The sequence below is a fragment of the Cupressus sempervirens genome, chromosome 7 (assembly GCF_028749045.1).
Source record: "Cupressus sempervirens isolate cs-2001-9-10 chromosome 7, ASM2874904v1, whole genome shotgun sequence".
Lineage (NCBI taxonomy): Eukaryota > Viridiplantae > Streptophyta > Pinopsida > Cupressales > Cupressaceae > Cupressus > Cupressus sempervirens.
In genome coordinates this window covers 354333718-354353023 of record NC_143124.1, presented here as the reverse complement: position 1 = coordinate 354353023, position 19306 = coordinate 354333718, and positions in this window count along the sequence as shown.

The window sequence follows — 19306 nt, the reverse complement described above, 5'->3', positions numbered from 1 at the left end:
TCATTTGGATAACATCTCTATTTCAACATCCATAAAGCAGTTCATATGCAATATCTATTTTTCTAAGAATACAATAGGCTTTGATAATGATATTAACAGAGCACATTTTTTGGAGATATAACAATCTCAAGAGCCTTTAGGTACAATATATAATCTTACTAAAAATCTTTAGTACTAAAAAACACATTAAGAACATAATTAAAAATCCTAATGTAGGCCAACATTTGAAATAACACATTATTCATAATAATTTTAGTACTCTATTACAATTTTGAGTTTTGTGCGTAAACATTTTCATTAGTTATTGAAAAAGACAATCATAGAAAACACTTCCAAAATTATATAGTTAACTAGTGAAGCACCACAATTACTTAGCACAAATTATACACTTCTCATGATACTGGTCAATACATTAAGAAAATACTTCCAAAATTAATGACCTAGTCACTATAAATCTAAGGTTTTGAGCAATATTCTTATGGAATTGAAATTTTCACACCTAATTTCTATTTTATTATCTTCTACTTTGACTTTTTCCTGGTAGTCTTTTCTTTTCTAACAAGAGAAAATTATAATAATTATATCCATGTGCCTATTACCAAGCACCTACAAGAGAGGGCAGATGTCACAACTATTTCATGATCAGTTTGTTGTTACTAACATTTACCATAGTAGTCGTCCATTTCCCCTTGTCATATCTTGCAACACTATGAGTTTCTTTTTCTATATCATGGTATTTACATTGTTGATTCTCAAAACCTAAACTATAGGTAGTAAACTTGTATTATAACTGTACCTTGTCATTTTTTCACTCATTGGTACTCCACTAAAATTTATTCATAGAACCATTAGATGGTGAGGAATTTTCTTGCTTCAATTGAGAATTGGAGGGATGACAACATTTGAGGGATGAGAGTCAAAGGCACAATTTGGGATGTATATATTTTTCCTATGTTGAAAATTGTTTTATGCTATGTTATTACATTTTTTCCTACTTTCACTAGCAATGCATTACATTACTTGTACTTGTGTAATTGTATATATTTCATATTTTGTCTAGGGCACATCCTTTCGATTATTTGATAATGCTATGGGCAATTTATCATTTTAGTTTTCTACCACCAATATTTTTGTGTAATTCTATATGTTTTGTATTTGGTCTAGGGTGCATCCTTTGTAATATTTGAAGATGCAATGGAGTTGTCATTTTAGTTTTCTACCACCAATATTATTGAAAGTTATAGCAATAGTATTCTTGTTAGTCCCTATGTAAGGCTAGAGACTATAGTTTTCACCGAGCCATTTTGATATTAGTTGTTGTCTCAGGTGTCCTATATATTCTAGTTATTTCAACTTATACTATAGTCTATATAAAATTTCCTATTGAACAATTTTTTTAAAAAATTAATTCATTGTTTCCTAATGGCTTGGGTGATTTTTTAGCCCTACATTTTCATCTGTGAAATAAAGACAATGACATCTAAATTTAAAGCAACTTATGTTTTTGATGATTTCCTTATCTCCAAAAAACTATTTCACCTCATAATTTGTGAAGTAAGAGAGTCTAGAGAGATGATTAATTTGTAGCTTTGCCAGATGCAAAAAAATCTAGTTAGATACTTTTTAATAACTATTAAATTGGAAAAATGAATAGATATCACACTTGTTTGTGACATTTTGGCTTTCCATAGGCTTTCGATGTAAAACTTTAATGCTCCCAAATAGTGTGATGTCTATAGTTTTGGGATTGTTTACAAAAATCAATATGGTGATTGCTTTCCTTTTGTATTTGTTTTCTTGTGAATTCTAAATAGAGTTGCAACAACTATGTTGATAATTCTTCCATCTACAAGTATTTTCAATGTTTGATTTCCAAGATTTATGATACGTAGGGCAATAAGGATTATCATGAAGACTCTAGAAGCAATGCAACCTTCTATATTTATTTTTAGGACACTCCCATTAAAATGCTTACATGTGTCTTGCCCAAAACTCCTAGAAAAGCCCTTTCTTAGTTGAAAATTTGCTAACCTACTTATGTGTGCAATATCTCTACCAGAACTTCTCTAGGAGGCTTGTTGTGCACCACTAAAAAGATTAGGTTTTTGTTCTCTTTATTATGCTTGAGTTGAAAACCCAGACAAGTAATAAACTAGTTCATTAATTGATCTTTAGGGTTATGAATCAATTGTCTTCTTTGTTTGATAGACTATTATACTATCAATAGAATAGTTGCTATAGAAAACTGTCTATGGACCCAAATGCTTGAATTTTATAGAAGATAAATATTTTGACCCATTTAACTGGCAAGTGTCTAAGAATTCTTTTTGGAATTGTTAGAACAAAGTGGAATTATGATGCTCATCTAATGACCATTCATAATCCAAAGACCTGCACTGAATTGGTGAGTTAGAAAACAACCACCTCTTGGTGATTCAATTCTACCACTAACAATGATGATAGGAAGACATATTTTAAGAATTTCTATGATGAATTTGGAGTCATTCAACACCAATATTGGGAAAAAGCTAAGTTTGAAGGACAAGTATATTGAAAATTAAAGCTACCATTTTTACAATTTATAGTTTTGTATGTTTTTACCTTTTAATTAAAATTAGTATTTTTTAATCAATGATCAGAATTATAAGTTGTCATTTCTTTAATCATGATATATAGACTTTGATATGAAATGTTGATAGAGAAATAATAGTAAGTAAGAAGTATGTATAATTCTTTCTAATATGAAATTTTGTTGAAAAATGATAAAAGCCGAGTTTAGTCATTTGTTTCAACTATTCAAATCACACTTTGTAATCTATTATGTAGATTGTTATAATTTTTTGGCTCTTACACATTTTTATAATGGCTTGAATAGAGTGTCACATTTTGATGCAAATACAATGACACACTCTTGTCTAGAAATAATAAGAAGTAAAATGCATGTCCATTTCCCTCCACTAAATTTTCATAATGACAGATCAAATAGTGATCTAACACACTGACATAAAAATTGACATCAGGTAACATATCTGCATATTTTCAACTACCCTAAAATTCTAGTGGAAAATGATAAAATGTTGGTAAAATTAATTGCATTAATTACTTGAATTTTTCTCTTTGTTCCATCATCGCAATGTTTCTCTTCTTTCAACTCTTTAATGTCTTAGCCATATATCATAGAGTGTAATAAAATTGTTGATGCAAACCATTCCTACAATTGTATCTAAAAATAGTAGCAACTCAAACCTATGCCATTCTATTCTATTATAAAGTTTTGTTTAAAGACATCTTAGTCAAATTGTTGTATCAATTGTTGGAAACACGCTTTGTGATCCATTTTAGATTTTTTATATTTTTAGTTATGTATCATCATTAATAAAAATAAAAAAGTCATTAAACTACAACAATTGTTGGAAACACACTTTGTGATCCATTCAAGATTTTCTATGTTTTTAGTTATATATAATCCTTAACAAAAATCTTAAATTTTTCTATCAATTGTTGGAATAACACTTTTTGATCCACTCAAGATTTTCTATATTTTTATTTATATATCATTCTTAATAACATATTAGAAAGTTTGATCTAAATTCTACACCATTCTAATGAAAGATCACAAAGTGTTCTCTGAATTATTGATTGTTGGAATTACACTTTGTGATCCATTCAAGATTTTCTATGTTTTTAGTTGTATATCATTCTTAATAAAAGATTAGAAAGATTGGTCTAAATTCTACATCATAAATATAATAAAAGATCACAATGTCTTCTCTGAATTATTCATTTAATAAAATACACAACCTTGTTTAAAATAACAAGTAAACATATGTATAATTCATTCTATTAAATGATACAACCTTTAGCAATATATATATATAAACCATACTAATAGCACATTATGGCCAATAGTGGCATGTTGTGATGGTTAAGTTGTTATGTTGTTGTCCTTGCCATCAAGGTTCAAATCTCATGGGGATGAGGTCCCCCGTTTGTGGCCTCACTGGTTCATAGCTCCAGGTCAAAGCGTTTACCCCTCTTTAAAATCACTAATAGCACATTATGGACCATCATCAATGTTTTCTATTCATTCATCTCTAACATATTGATGGTTGATTAAAAAAAATTGATCAAAATGGTTTATGCCAAAACAAAACAAAAAAGAAGAAGAGCATCATGATCTAACAAGTAAAAATAGGTGAATTCATTCTACTACAGAATTTTTTCATAAATGATACAATTTAGCCAAGCTTTCCTTAATTTGGTTTAAAATTGAGTTTTGTTAACATAAATTTGATTGTACTAGTTTGGAAGCAATATCATTGTCTATAATGGATTGAAGGATCCATCTTGTAGTGGAGGGCAAGTGATTCTTCTTCTTGGATTTCATGCTCATTACATTATCCATTATATCATACCTTGTTATGTTGTAAATAGAAGTTGAGTGTGTTGGAGAGTATCGCTGAAAGTATTGTAGCCCTCCTCAACCAAATTGGTAAATTGGTTTAGAGACACTTTTTTAGATAAATAGAAATGATATTATCGTAGAGACCCTTTTTCAAATAAATAGAAATGATATTATTGTATAAGAAGTTAATGTCATACAGGAAGCCATCATCAAGACATTTAAAATAGTGTTGAGGATGATCTAATGTGGCTAAAAGAACTATGACAAAAAGTTGATACTGATCAAAATAGAAAATAATTCAAAGTGTTTATCTCATGGAACCATTTTTTTCTCTATTTAATATAAATCTATTAAGAGTGGTAATTACTAACGAATTCAAATTATCAAACATTAATTATATCATGCAATTTAAATTAAACATTAATTATAATCAACCAATCTAAATTAGTTGTTTGATATTTTAGAATGAGATTTTAAGACTATGCTTTTATTTTAATTATGGAGAAAACTTGATTACATATCGATTTATAAAATTAAAATTTTATTTTCAGATACATAAATTGTACAAATAATTTTATTATATTTCTTATCTCTAACTACTGAAATACATATTGTAAAAATTACATTTCTTATTTCTACCTACTCAACCACACACCATTCAAATAATTAAATAGTGAAAAATTACGATTTCAATCAATAGAATAGTTAAGTTGCTTCAAAAACTAGATGAGTTTTTGTTCGCAATTTCTATTCTCTTTTTGTTTTGATCCTATTCATTTATGCCTATTTAGTCACAACTCATGCTATGGAACATTGCTAGCCATTACAGAAAATCTTACATATTATATAAGAGTTGGGTTGATGAAATGAATTCCATTTTGGTATTACTTTCAAACATCAAAATATTTTATCCCCTTCAGGATATTATATCTATTAGTCTAGAAGCACATTTCTTTAGGGAAATTAGAATTACATAAGCTAAAAATAAAATCTACTTAAAGAAGTTATTCGGGTTTTATATCATTGCATAGGTGGCCTCTTCTATTTTATGTCTCTTATTTTTTTCAAAATTATTATATATTAAAAGTAATATTATAAAATCATGATTTCTAATCATTTGATTAGTTGATTTTTAATTTTGTAATCAAGAACTTCTTGAAATTAGTTTAAGCCAATAGAATATTTATTTGTCTAAAATATTAATTTCTTAAATTCTATATCTAATTATACACTGCCAGCTAATGCATAACAATGGTTCATTTTTTACATTTAAATTTTTTCTCTCCAATTCTATCAAACATAAACTTCCTATTTCTCTCAAGAAAGTGTAAGCAATTTCCTATCTTAATAACTTCTCTTATGCCCCTGCCCAGGCAGGGACTCCAACTGCACACAACTCTTGTTTATTATAGTGTTTGTATTGGTCACTATCTAAAATAAGTAGAAGAGGTGCACCATAATGTACTTCTTTATTTTAGTGTTTATATATAATTAGTACAACATATACCATGTCTTTACATTGTTTTTCTTTATATATGATAGGGAAATCTATTATATTTATACTACAATATTGCACTAACCTTTTCTATAAACAATTATAACAATGAAAAAACCAATTTATTCAAATATAGTTATATATAAATATTTAGTACAAATTAATATTTTTATTATGGTGAGTTTAGTATATTTCCTTATTTTTATTTATTTTTTAATTCATGTTAAATGAGAATATTTTAATCAAATAAAATATAATTGATCAATGGCATATATTTGGTAGAATTGGTTCATGCTCTCATTTATATTCATTTACATTATCTTAATAATTACATGCATACATTTGTTCATTATTAGTCCCTGCCTTTATAAGGCAGGGAACTAATGTTTTCGGTGGACCTGTTCAATTAATTTTTTTGTCTAATCCAATGTTGCAGTGTAAAGTTAGATAGGTTGTATTTAAAAAAGTAATTATTGGATACAAATTCTTAATTTTTGATTGGTTGAATCCTAATTTCTTGGGCTTTAAGTGCTATTTTTGAAAATTAAAAATAAATAAATTGTATGAAACAACAGCTGGGCTAAAGCAGCAATTAATGCAAATGAGTAGAGAATTTAATGACGGAATGACGGAAAGTATTAGCTGCTGATATTGGACACCTGCCTTGTTATGTCTCGTTGGCGCCATATTTCTTTCTTCTATAGAACACTCTTTTTAAATATTTGAAATATTATTTAGTGTTTTGTTAGGAAAGCCCATACTTTTATTTAATTTTATCTTGTTCTCTTGATTTTCAACTAGCTCCATGTGCAAGATATTATTATTATTAGTTAAATATTGGAATAGAAGATTGATTGATAGCCATGTGATCAAGCCCCAAAGAATCATAAGAAATTATTATTTTGATATATGTTAATGTCTTTTCCCTTTTATTTAATAATATAGCTTTATTTTATGATAAGTTTTGTAATATATTTTTTCTTGTATTTAGTATAATATATAAAAATGTTAAAATAGATAAGAATATTATTTATTATTTAGTATATTTTAAGATTAAAATATATTTTGAAGAATTTAAAATAAGTGAATTAAAAATTGATTAGATTTTAAAATATAAATAAAAAACTTGGTTAGTTTTAATAATGTTGATTTTTTATATGTATGTAATAATAATAATTCGTAATTTTATTCAAAGGAACTATGCAATTATTTCTTAATCAAATACATTTAAATACTTTTGCATTATCATTTTCAAATAATATTGGATAACTAATTTTAAATATTGAATTCAAGTTAGAAGAAATTGTAAAAATATTATTAATGTAACTATTATTATATATTCGATTTTAATTCACATATTATTATTCATATTTCAATTTTTTATAAAAATTAGAAAACTTTTTAATTTGATATGTTTATGAAATTTGTAAATTTAATTTTTGCTATTAGATGTTTAAAACAAAAGTACATGTACTATATATAAATAAAAACTTAATGCAATAGTTTCAAAAAATTAAGTCATGTAAATTTAATTTCAATAATATTTTTAGTTTGTTTAGAATTATGTATTGCCCTTTAATAATTGCTTCTAATTTAATTTACTATAGAATTTATTTATAATGTCATTTTAGTTACTTTGTAAAATATTTATGGTGTAAGGGTGAGTGAGTAGCCGAGTTGGTGTGAAGGCGAGTCGTGAGGCGTAGTGTTAGGCTAATGATCCCGGTGCTACGCATCAACTCCGGTTCGAGTCACACTAGGTTTACCACAAACCCTTTAGCCAATAGTGGCATGTTGTGATGGTTAAGTTGTTGCGTTGTTATCCTTGCCATCCAGGTTCAAATCTCATGGGGATGAGGTCCCCCGTTTGTGGCCTCACTGGTTCATAGCTCCAGGTCAAAGCGTTGGTGGTACCGGTGGGCGTGTCGCGCCAGCGCTACCGGTCACGTTAAAAAGTTTACCAGGCGCATTTAAAAAATTTTTTTAAAAAAAAATTATGGTGTAATTTTAAAAATCTTTTATTTCTAAAACATTATTTTTAATATTATACTAATTTTTTTCACTATATTTTTAATTTCTATTTTTTAAATTTCATATTTTTCAATATAGTTTCATGATATAAATCAAGAGAATTTATTGATACCAATAATCATATAATCTTACAGAGTTTAATAATCTATAGTGGAATGTGTTGTGTTTCTATGCTTTTAACTATTTTATAACTATGATTTAACCATTGTACATATCTACTCTTTTGTTTTTGACAAAAGGCAGGGACTCAAGCTCCACCAGAGCTCTTGTTTACTATTCATTTAGTGATGCAAAAGATAGTCTTCATACACATTCAAAATCTCAAAGCTCAACATTACAAAATATTATAAAACAAAGTCTTTTTTTTTTAACTGCTTTAATTTTTATTTTATTTTAAATTACATTTGTTTGAATCAATAAACACAACATTTCAATAAATGGTGTTTAACGACTTGTCTAGCCCTCATTGTCTTCTCTACTCAGAAACTAATCTTGGCAAATTTATCCTCTACCCTCCTAGTCACAATGGAAACTTTAATTTTTCAAGCCATGATGGCCACACCGTAATGAAATAACTCGCACAATAGAAGAAATAATATGAAATAATATATAAATAGTTGATAATAACTGAGAGTAATAGGCCACTTCAAGGGGCAATCTCCAAATATCTCCAATGAGAACACACTTCATAGTATGATGTTGAAATAAAACTCACAACCTCCTATATATACCTAATTATGCTTAGGTTGAGTAGACACAACCCTACATAACACCTAGGCCAACCTACCTAGCTAAATGATAATATAATAATGATAATATGACTTAATTGAGGATTAAGATAGCCACAAGTTCACTATTCATAACCCTATATACACCAATATCAAGGGCATATCATTCCCCCTCTCTTGAAAGAAGCATTGTCCTTAATGCTAACCAAGTGTAGATTCTCTTAATGAACTTCTCATCCTCTCATGTGGCCTCTTCAACTAGTAAGTTCTTCCATTAAATGAGATACTAAGTCAGGGTTCCTCATCTTCTTCTTGCATGTTTGAAGAATGCACTTTGGTTCCAAAATTATTCTTCAATCTTCATCAAGTTTTGGTAGTATTGTTTGAGAAGGAATATTCTACCCAAATACCTTCTTCAAATAAGAAACATGAATAATTGGATGTATCTTTGTTGTTGGTGGAAACTCAAGCTTGTAAGCAACACTATCAATCTTTTGCATGATTTGGTATGGTCCATAATATCTTGGAGACAACTTATGATTCTTTTCTTTTTGCTTTATTGAGATTTTTTTATAAGGTTGCAATCTCAAGAAGACCCAATCCCCAACTTCAAATTTTTTCACTACGATGTTGGTTTGCTTGTTGTTTCATTCAATTTTGTGTCATAGCTAAATTCTCCTTGAATCTTGAAAGTATCTATTGCTAATGAAGTAAGTGGTCCTCTATTGCCTAAGCTCTTGGTGACACTTTTAATAATGATGTGATGGAAGGAGGATGATATCCATAAAGTGCCAAAAATGGAAACATTTTTTATGAGCTATGAAAAGAAGTATTGTACCACCATTCTACAAGAGGTAGCCAATCTACTCATTGAGATTGTTTTTCTCAAGTGAAACAACATAGACATCCTTCCAAACATTTATAAACAACCTCAATTTTCCCATCTGATTGAAGAATTGTATGAAGAACTATGAGCCAACTGAGTACCCAAACATGAGAATATATCTTTCCAAAAGTGACTAGTAAAGATAGGATCATGATCACTAGCAACAACCTTAGGTGTACCATGTATCTTTTGGATATTCTCCAAGAAAACTTTTTCCACTACACTTGTTGTAAAAGGATATGATAATGCAATGAAATGTGAATATTTAGTGAGGCGATCAACTATTACCATGATGACATTATGACCTTCAGATTTGGGAAGCCCTATGATGAAGTCCATGGATAGCTCTTCACAACGTTGGAAAGGAATAGATAAAGGCTGCAAGAGATCAGGTATCTTAATTGTTTACCCCTTATTTAATTGATAAACCAAACATTCAACCAAAAAAATTTGAACATCACCTTTTTAGCCCTTCCCAAAAAAAAAATTTCTTGACTTGATGATATGATTTCAAAAATCCTAAATGATCACCATTTGGGGACTCATGTAGTTCTTTGAAAATCTTGTGTTTAAGAGTGGAATTCTTGTTGAGATACAAGTGCTCTTTACACCAAAGAATAATCCCCTTTAAACAAAACTTATCTGAACTACTAGGGTCCCTTTTTATTTACTAGATGAGATTACTTGTTGCAACATCATTTTGCCACTCTTCTTTGGCTTCTACCGCCAATTTTCTTGTAATATTGAAATGGAACACAATAAGGCGTCATCTCTTTCATCCTTCCTAGAAAGTGCATCGGCCATAATATTTTCCTTCCCTTTCTTGTATACAATTTCCAAGTCATATCCTAATATCTTAGTGACCCATTTTTGTTGCTCTTTTGACAATAGCTTTGTTCCAAAAAAATATTTTACACTTTGATGATCTATCTTAACCTTGAAGTGTCGACCCATTAAATAAGGCCTCCATTTTTTAACTACATGAAGGATCGCTAGTATTTCCTTCTTGTAAATAGGTTTGAGATAATTTTTACCTTTCAATTGATGACTCTCCAAAGAAATCAGTCAACCTTCTTGTATGAGAATTACTCCTATCCCATTTCCAGAAGCATCACATTCTGCTATGAATTCCTTGGTAAAGTTTGGAGTGGCAAGCACTAGAGTTGTACACGTAGCCTTGTTCAATTTCTCAAATAATACATTAGTAGATTCATTCCAATAAAAACAATCATTCTTCAATAGATTGGTAAGAGGTGCTGCTATACGACCATAATTCTTCACAAATATTCTATAGTATCTTATCAATCCCAAGAAACCCCTCAACTTCTTAATTGTTTTGGAATAGGCCATTCTCTGATAGCCTTAATTTTGTTAGGGTCCACCTTTACTCCTTCATGTGAAACTATGTCATAAATACTCGACCTCCTTAAGAACAAAAGCACACTTGGATGGCTTAGCATAGATTTGATGATTTTTGAGCAATTGTAATTCTTGATCTACTTTCTACAAATGTTATTGTCAAGTATTGCTATAAATTAATATATCATCAAAATACACTAACACAAGCTTTCTCAAGAACTTCTTAAAAATGGAATTCATCAAACTTTGGAATGTAGATGGTGCATTGGTAAGACTAAATGACATCACCAAAAATTCATAATGACCCTCACGAGTTTGAAATGATTCCTTACAAATATCTTCCTTCTTATTTTGAATTTGGTGATAACCTGATCTATGATCTAACTTGGTAAAATACATAGCTCTAATTCAACTAGAAGATCATTGATGACTGGAATAGGAAACTTATCTTTAATGGTGTACTTGTTGAGCACTCTATTACCTAGTCACATGCATTAAGTTTCATCCTTCTTATGCACCATCACAAGAGGTGAGGAGTAAGAACTTTGGCTATGCCTGATAATTTCTACTTGTAGCATTTCCTCAACAATTTTTTCTATCTCACTTTTTTTAATGTGTGGGTACCTATAAGGCTTGATGTTTGGTGGTTGGCTCCCTAGAACTATTTGTATGACATGGTCATGATCCCTCTTAAGAGGAAGTCCTTTAGGCATATCTCCAAGAATCACTAAGTGCCAATCAATTATTGCTTGTAAATCTAGATGGGTAAGAGCATTAGATTGAGAGGCTTCTAATGAACATAACTAGGCCACAAATCCATCCGCACCTTTCTTAAGAAATATTTTCATTTGATGAGATCTTACCATCTGTGGGGATTTTTCCTCCAATCCCCTTAGCTCCACTACCTTTCCTTTTGATTGAAATTGCATGAATAGTTCTTGGAAGTTCATCTCAATTGTTTCAAATGTAGTAAGTCATTGTACTCCAAAAACAATATCTGTTGAACCCATGGATATCACGTACATTGGGGTATCAAGTTGATAATCTCCCATGGATAATTTGATGCTACAACACTTGCATGAACAACTAAATGTGCCCCCATCTACAATCAAAACCTGAAATTCTGGGGTTGGATATATAAAACAATTTAGAAGAGTTGCCAACTTTTTGTTGCTGAAATTATGAGCACTACCTGAGTCAATCAACACTGTTACTTTCTACTTCTTTAAGAGACCTACTACTTGAGAGTTTGGGGTGCACTAAAACCTAAAATTTCATGAAAGAAATGATTGGTTGATAATTATGTGATTCCTCACCTAATTCCCTATCCTCCTCTAATATGAGCTCATCCTTTTCTTCCTCAGTTGGACCTTCAATATAGAACAATTTCTTTTCACTACATTTATGTCGATAAGTAGGAGACAATTTACACAACATGTCAAATTGTGATATTGCTATCAAGATTTAACTGTGTGATTTTTGAGTCAAACTCATTGACCCATGTTTCATAAGTAGTGATTCAACATGAATCCATCTCTCATGATAATAAGTGGAATAATTAGCACTCATTGGATCTAGGTGATGTTCATAGCAGTGAAGCATTGGGACTTCCTAGGAGGTCACCCATCCTAGTACTACTCCAGCTTGAACATGCTTAACTATGAAGTTTCCTCCATGGTTAAACCCAAAGCTTGAAACCCAATTTTCTTAACTATGAAGTTTCCTACATTTATGTCCTCGACTATATTTTCTATCGCAATTGAAACACAACCCTTTTTCTCTTTTCTAATCAATTTGTTGTGGAGTCAACCTAGTAGGTTGAGGAAGAGAAGTGTTAAATATCCTTTTTCTCTTGTCACATTAGCCCCTTGCTTTCTAAGAATCAGGAACTTCTCCTCTACCATGCATGTCAATATAAAAGACTCATTTCTAAGCTAGGAAAAAACATGCATACCTCATCTTGAAAGTCATCCTTGAGACCACAAAAGAATAAATCATGCAAGTTCTCCTGTATAATTATATCCACTCTTAAGGATAGATTTTGAAATTTTTGAATATAATGCTTTATTTATCCCTTTTTTTAAAGCTTAACAAATCTGCTAAAGAATTTTTTTGTCACACTATTATTATATTGTGCTTGTAGTTCTTCTGTAAAAATTGACGATGACATAGTCACACCCATTTTCCTCTTATGAGTTCAAAGCCAATGATACCAAATGAAATTATTTGGTTCTAGATATAAGGAAGCCATCATGAAATTTTGTCCATATGGGATTTGATGTACTTCAAAAAAATTCTACATTTTATTTATCCATGTTAGAGGATCCTTGCCATCAAATTTTCTCATATCGACCTTTGGAAAAAATTCCTAGATCCTATAGGATTAATAAAAATTGTGTCGTTATTAGCTAACTTGAAGGTATCACCTTGATTGCTTGAGAGCTCCTTCCTTGTTTCATTCATATAGGTTCTTAACATGCTTTGTATATCTAATATATCTCCTCATCGGTCACATATATCCATCTTAACCTATTCCTTGAACTTATTAAGTTCCTTATTGGGATTTCTATCCTTTCTTGCTTCTCAATCTTGATTAGAGGATTTCCCTAATGTGGTAGCATTCTTTTTGCCTCTTGTTGAAGGCACCGTCATGATGGAAACCAATATTTTTGAAATAAATCACATAAATAAAATGTAAATTCTCTAATTTATTTGTTTATTTATTTATTTATAATTGTAACTTACTAGGGACAAGATACCCTTAATCGAGAAAAATCCCAAATATTTTAGTAAATTTGCTACCTTGAGAGATAATTTTCCTAATTTTGCGATATCTTGATAATAATAAAAAAACTCTAAGCTTTGAAATTTAGGCTCCTACACTATGTATTCAAAATCCCAATACAAGTTATACTCCAATTTGATAGGATGTGAAAGATATGAAGATCTCAACAAATTGTATAGAAATAGTGATTCTCAAATAATTTTCTCAAATTTACTCCAATTACTCTAAATTTTGGACTATAGCTTCTTTAATATGGTCTTCAAAAACCCTTTAAAAATATTTGAAAAATTTGCTAAGATCTGAAAGTTATTCTCTTCCCAAGATCGCCCCAATGTTGAGAAAAAATCTTGCCTCTATGGTGCCAAGATCATGCTCTAATACCTCTTGTAATGAAATAAATTGCACAATAGAAGAAATAATATGAAATACTACATAAATACTTGATAATAACTGAGAGTAATAGGCCACTTTGAGGGGGAAACCTCCAAATATCTCCAATGAGAACACACTTCACAATATGATGTTGAAATAAGACTCACAACCTCCTCTATATACCTAATTATTCTTAGATTGAATATACATAACCTTACATAACACCTAGGGAAACCTACCTACCTAAATAATAATATGCTAATAATAACATGACTTAATTAAGGATTAAGATAGACATAGGTTGACTATTCATAACCCTATATACACCAATAATAAGGGAATATCACACACTTGCACTAACCTTCATCACATCTCCTATACAAAAAATCATCTATCTTAATCCTACATTGAAAACTTTCTAACATCGTCCATATTTGTACTTTTCTCATAAATATCCATTTCATTGACTTCTTTTACCATGTCTATTTTTTTCCCCTCTTTACTTCCATTCCAAGAAAAGAGTACCAATTCCTTTAGGCATTTTTCAATGAAAAAAATATTCCAGTTCATCACACTTGACAATTTCCTCTTCTTTTTCTTCTATAGTCTAGTAAACAAATCCAATTTCTACTATGAATGTAACCTATTTTAAAGTAATCTGCAGAACAATTAAGGTGTCCTTCTTAAAGCTCTACAATCTTTGTACTTATAATTAATAGGTTACACTTTCCTAAGAAGTGAGAAGTTATAAAGTGATTAGAATAGTCTTCTATAAAGTACATCATTCTGTAAGTGTTCTTCTTTATTTAATCCTCTTTCTTTGTACTCCAAGATAAGAATGCCAATGCACTTAGGCATTTTTGAATGACAAAATAAAATCTTGCATTATACTTGACATTTTTTTTCTTAAAAAAAATTCTTCTAAAGTCTAGCAAACAAATCTATTTTCTACTATTTATATTTGATTCCATTGAATGAAACCTCTTTCAAGGTACTTTGTGGAATAATGCATGTGTTTGTTTGTGTTTCTATATTCTCCATACTTTCAATTAATATGTTGCACTTTGTTAAGTACTAAGAAGTTCTAATTTAATTAGAATAGCCTTTTATTAGGTCCATCATTTTGTAAGTGTTATTTCTAAACTTCTTTGTATCTAATCAATTCTTAAAGTAACATTTGTTACTCATTCCATTGTATTTCTTTTAATTAAGTGAGTCACTACAATCTACTACTCGGCTGGTGTTTGTCAAAGAGTGAAACCAAACAAAGGCACAACAATCCAACATAAAAAAATCTGAAAATACATTTTGGTTGATGCCAATCACCATTAACTTAAGACATTCCTATGTTTGACACACTAGATAAGAAACTTTTGTGAGTAATATTCACAAGATGGAGTAGATTAATTGAACTAATACTTATTCCACAACCTACTCCAACACTTACCTAGTATAATTTCCAAACATTCCCATCAGGTATTTCCTCTACCACACTCCCCTCTTATGAATTGATAACCACCATAATTTGACCTCCTTCATCAATATCTATAATTTTTTGTCCTTTTAACACTCTCTATTCTCATTTTCATTGAGGAAATCTCTACATTACAAACTAAACACTTTGAAAAATTTCCAACACTATCTCCATGTGTATAGAACTTTTGAAAGAAAAAATACTATCCCTACACTAACTAAGGCTTAATGAAAATTTAGTTTTGATCTAGCAATGTACTTGATATGTATGGTACCAGTTTGGATAAGACTTCATGGTTTACAACTAGAGTTATGTGATGAGAATATATTTAGATGGATGGGAGGCTATTTTGGTCATTTCATTAGAAACGATAATGTCACTTAAAGAAAATCCAATTTTTTTTGTGAGACTTTTGTATTAGTGTAGCTATTAACAAAACCTTGCCCAGTGTGGTGGTTTTGAAATCCAAATGGAGAATGTGGACACAACTTATTTCCTATGAGAATTCTCCTCTATTATTTCAGTAGTGCTCCTTATATGACCACATTATCACTAATTGTTTAATGAGCTAGGAGAAGGAGAAGGGAAAAAATAAAATAAGGAGAAGGTTACAATGGTAGGAACAACTAAAGTGGGGGGCTCTTGTGTGGAGTGTTCTAACACTTCCCCCACTATGGAGAATCAAGGTGACATGGAGGAGAATAAATGATGGAGGATTACCCATTCATTGAACTAATAGTTCAGCTTGTCTCTTCACCTATGAAATAAGGTAGTGAGGAGCCTTAGAAGAACTTGGAGGAAGCTAAAATTCCTAAAGAGGAAGAACTGATCTTGGAGAGGAATTCCTTGGTGAAGACAATGTTGTAGTCTCCTTTGGTAAGAAAATCTAGGAGTTTGGATGGGAAAGGAGTGGTCACCCCCGATGAAGAGGAAAGGAAAGATTCTCTAGTTGTGGACCCCATGATAGTTGGGGGAGATACTAAGGATGGGATGATATGAATGATGAGTATGCCTAGTCAGAGGGAGACAAGCTCGAAGATATGGGGAGATAATGCTTCACCAACTTCATGACAATTTCTCTTTTGATCAATAAGGAAGTGTTTACCCTGACTAAGCTAAGCTTGGAACACCTCTCAGATACCACTTTACTAAGGGGGATTTTAATGAGGGATAGAAAATGGTGAAGAGAAAGACTCACTGAGTGTTAAAGGAAGATGTGGGTTCAGACTATAAAATGGGGAGACCTTTAGAGAGGACTATTAGAACTAAAGCAAGATTGACCAACATAGCTCAAGGTAGACAACTTACCTTGGAAGATACCTAGAAATGTAAGAAATGAAGACCATTTTCTTGAATGTGAGGGGTCTTAATATCACTAGGAATGAATATGTTATTAGAAAAAATATTGTTGAGAATAAGGTGGATATCATTATTTTTCGAGAAGTTAAGATGATTGTTGGTGTAAATAAGTATTTACTATTTACACTTTACTTAAGTTTACTTAGGATAATGCATTATCATATTAGTTGTCATGTAGGCACCTAGAAGTTCTCATATTCAAATGAGTTATCATGTAGACAATATAGTTGTTTGCACTCCAATTGAGCACATGTTGTCTACTACATCTCTTTATGAGATACACCTTTGCATTCTTATCATCTCATTGTTGTACATACATTCATGCACAATAGAAGATAATCCACTCTTGGTGGACATGTGCTTAGTTGTTGCTTATCTCTTTGCATGACTCCTAGACATATTAGTTGCCCTTATATACAAGGCACTTCTATGATGTATTCATCCAATCATCTAATATCCATTCTCATTTGATCATCATTTGTTTGTCTTATGCTATATATTGAGCTTCTTGATCCTGACATTTCATTTTTATCTTAGGAATATTCTTACATGGTATAAGAGCTATACCAAATTCTTACAATGACTACAAAGAATTTAATTTATTTTGACCTACATTAAGCTCAGAGAAGATTTATCTTATAGATAAGTGATGGGTGCTTCTAGCGGCATTGCTACAATGTGGGACTCTAACAAGGTGATGGGTAGGGAGCTATTTTCAAATACCCATTTTCTAGATACATAATTTGATGATAAACTTTATAGATGGCTCCTATTTAATTTTTATGCCCCCAACACTTGGATCAAAAGATTCCAACTTTTGGGTGAAGCCTCTAGGGATATAGGATATCTTTATATTAGTAGCATATATGTTAGTGACTTTAATATTTCTATTTAAATCTAATATGTAAACTCCTTATTATGAATCACTTACAATTTTAAGATTCACTAAGATACAAATTTAATATAAAGATCATAATTGACATTTCTTCTGAAGTAAGAAAATAATAATTTGAAATGTAAAAAATAACTAAGTAGAAAGAAACATGCATCAAAAATAGGAAGAGACAAAGGATTTAATTTTGAAGTTCACTAGATTCTGGCTACATCTCTGAATCTACAAACTTGGAAGATCGATGCCATTACTATGATGCAAAACACATACATCACCATGGTCTTCCATGGAGTTACAATATATGTCCCTCTTCCACACTGTGATGATAGGAAATTGCTAGCAACATGGTTGTGCCTAGATCCTTCATCACTTTTTACAATGCTAAGCTATGACCTTGCAACTCACACTCTCCCTCATACAATAAGAGTACATGAATTCAATGGGCATTAAGCCAATACAATAATGACTAAAAATTCATGAGAACTTTCTCAAAGAATTTCACTAAGTTCTTATCTCATTCATGAGACCACTTAGCTATGTAATTCTTCACAAAAGAATTTAACTCCAAAAATTTTCTCCAAATCTCCTTGTCTACATTAAAAACAATGCCCTTTTTATACAAATTATTTTCCAAATTTGGTTCAAAACCAAACAACCAAATACTAGTCACATAGCCCCAAAAACAAGCAATTTTATATTTTACCATAACAAAATAACCCCTAAATATACTTTTATTTATGAAAATAGGGAGACTTACCCTTTAGTTTGTTTTTAAACAATTTTCTCAAAACTTAATAAAATCCCACCTCATTATCTCATTGTCGATAAATGAAGTGCCACCTTAAAATTGGATAATATGTTAAGGGGGTAGTTGGAGATTCAAACCTCCAAGTTGTTCCATTGTCTTATATGTTGCATAAAGATAGGATAAAGATACAAATCCACCAAGATACTCCAAGAATCTCATGTGGTTTAATGGTAGACCATGTCTGTAGGCATGGGGAGGTTGCATGTTCAAACCTCTTCTACAAAATTTTAAACCACCACTAGAGGATGAGGTGACTATCATAATATTATTCACCCCTAATGTGAAATGTGTCACTAACTAATTGGTCCACATTAATGAAAAAATTGATTGATGGTGCTAACTAGGTAGTTGACATCATGCTGATGTCAGCAACATTCACTTGATTATCTTTTTTACCCAAAGCTTCATTTGGCCATAACTTTTGCATATGGCCTCGAATTTTGTCTATTCAAAATGCATTGGAAAGCTACCCATGAGCTCTTTAGTTTGAAACCCATTATTGACCACTTTTGATAGGGTCAAATTTAAATTTTTTGGCCAACCCTTGTTTCACCTATTTGATAAAGCTTTTGATTGAGCATATCCAGAGAAAATAGACTCCTTCAAACACACTTGAAGTTGTGCTAGGAATGTTTCACCATGCTTTATCCATTGTAGCCAATCTTGGTGGATTTTGAGTGGGTTGAATTTTTGAGGCCTTCAAGATCCACCT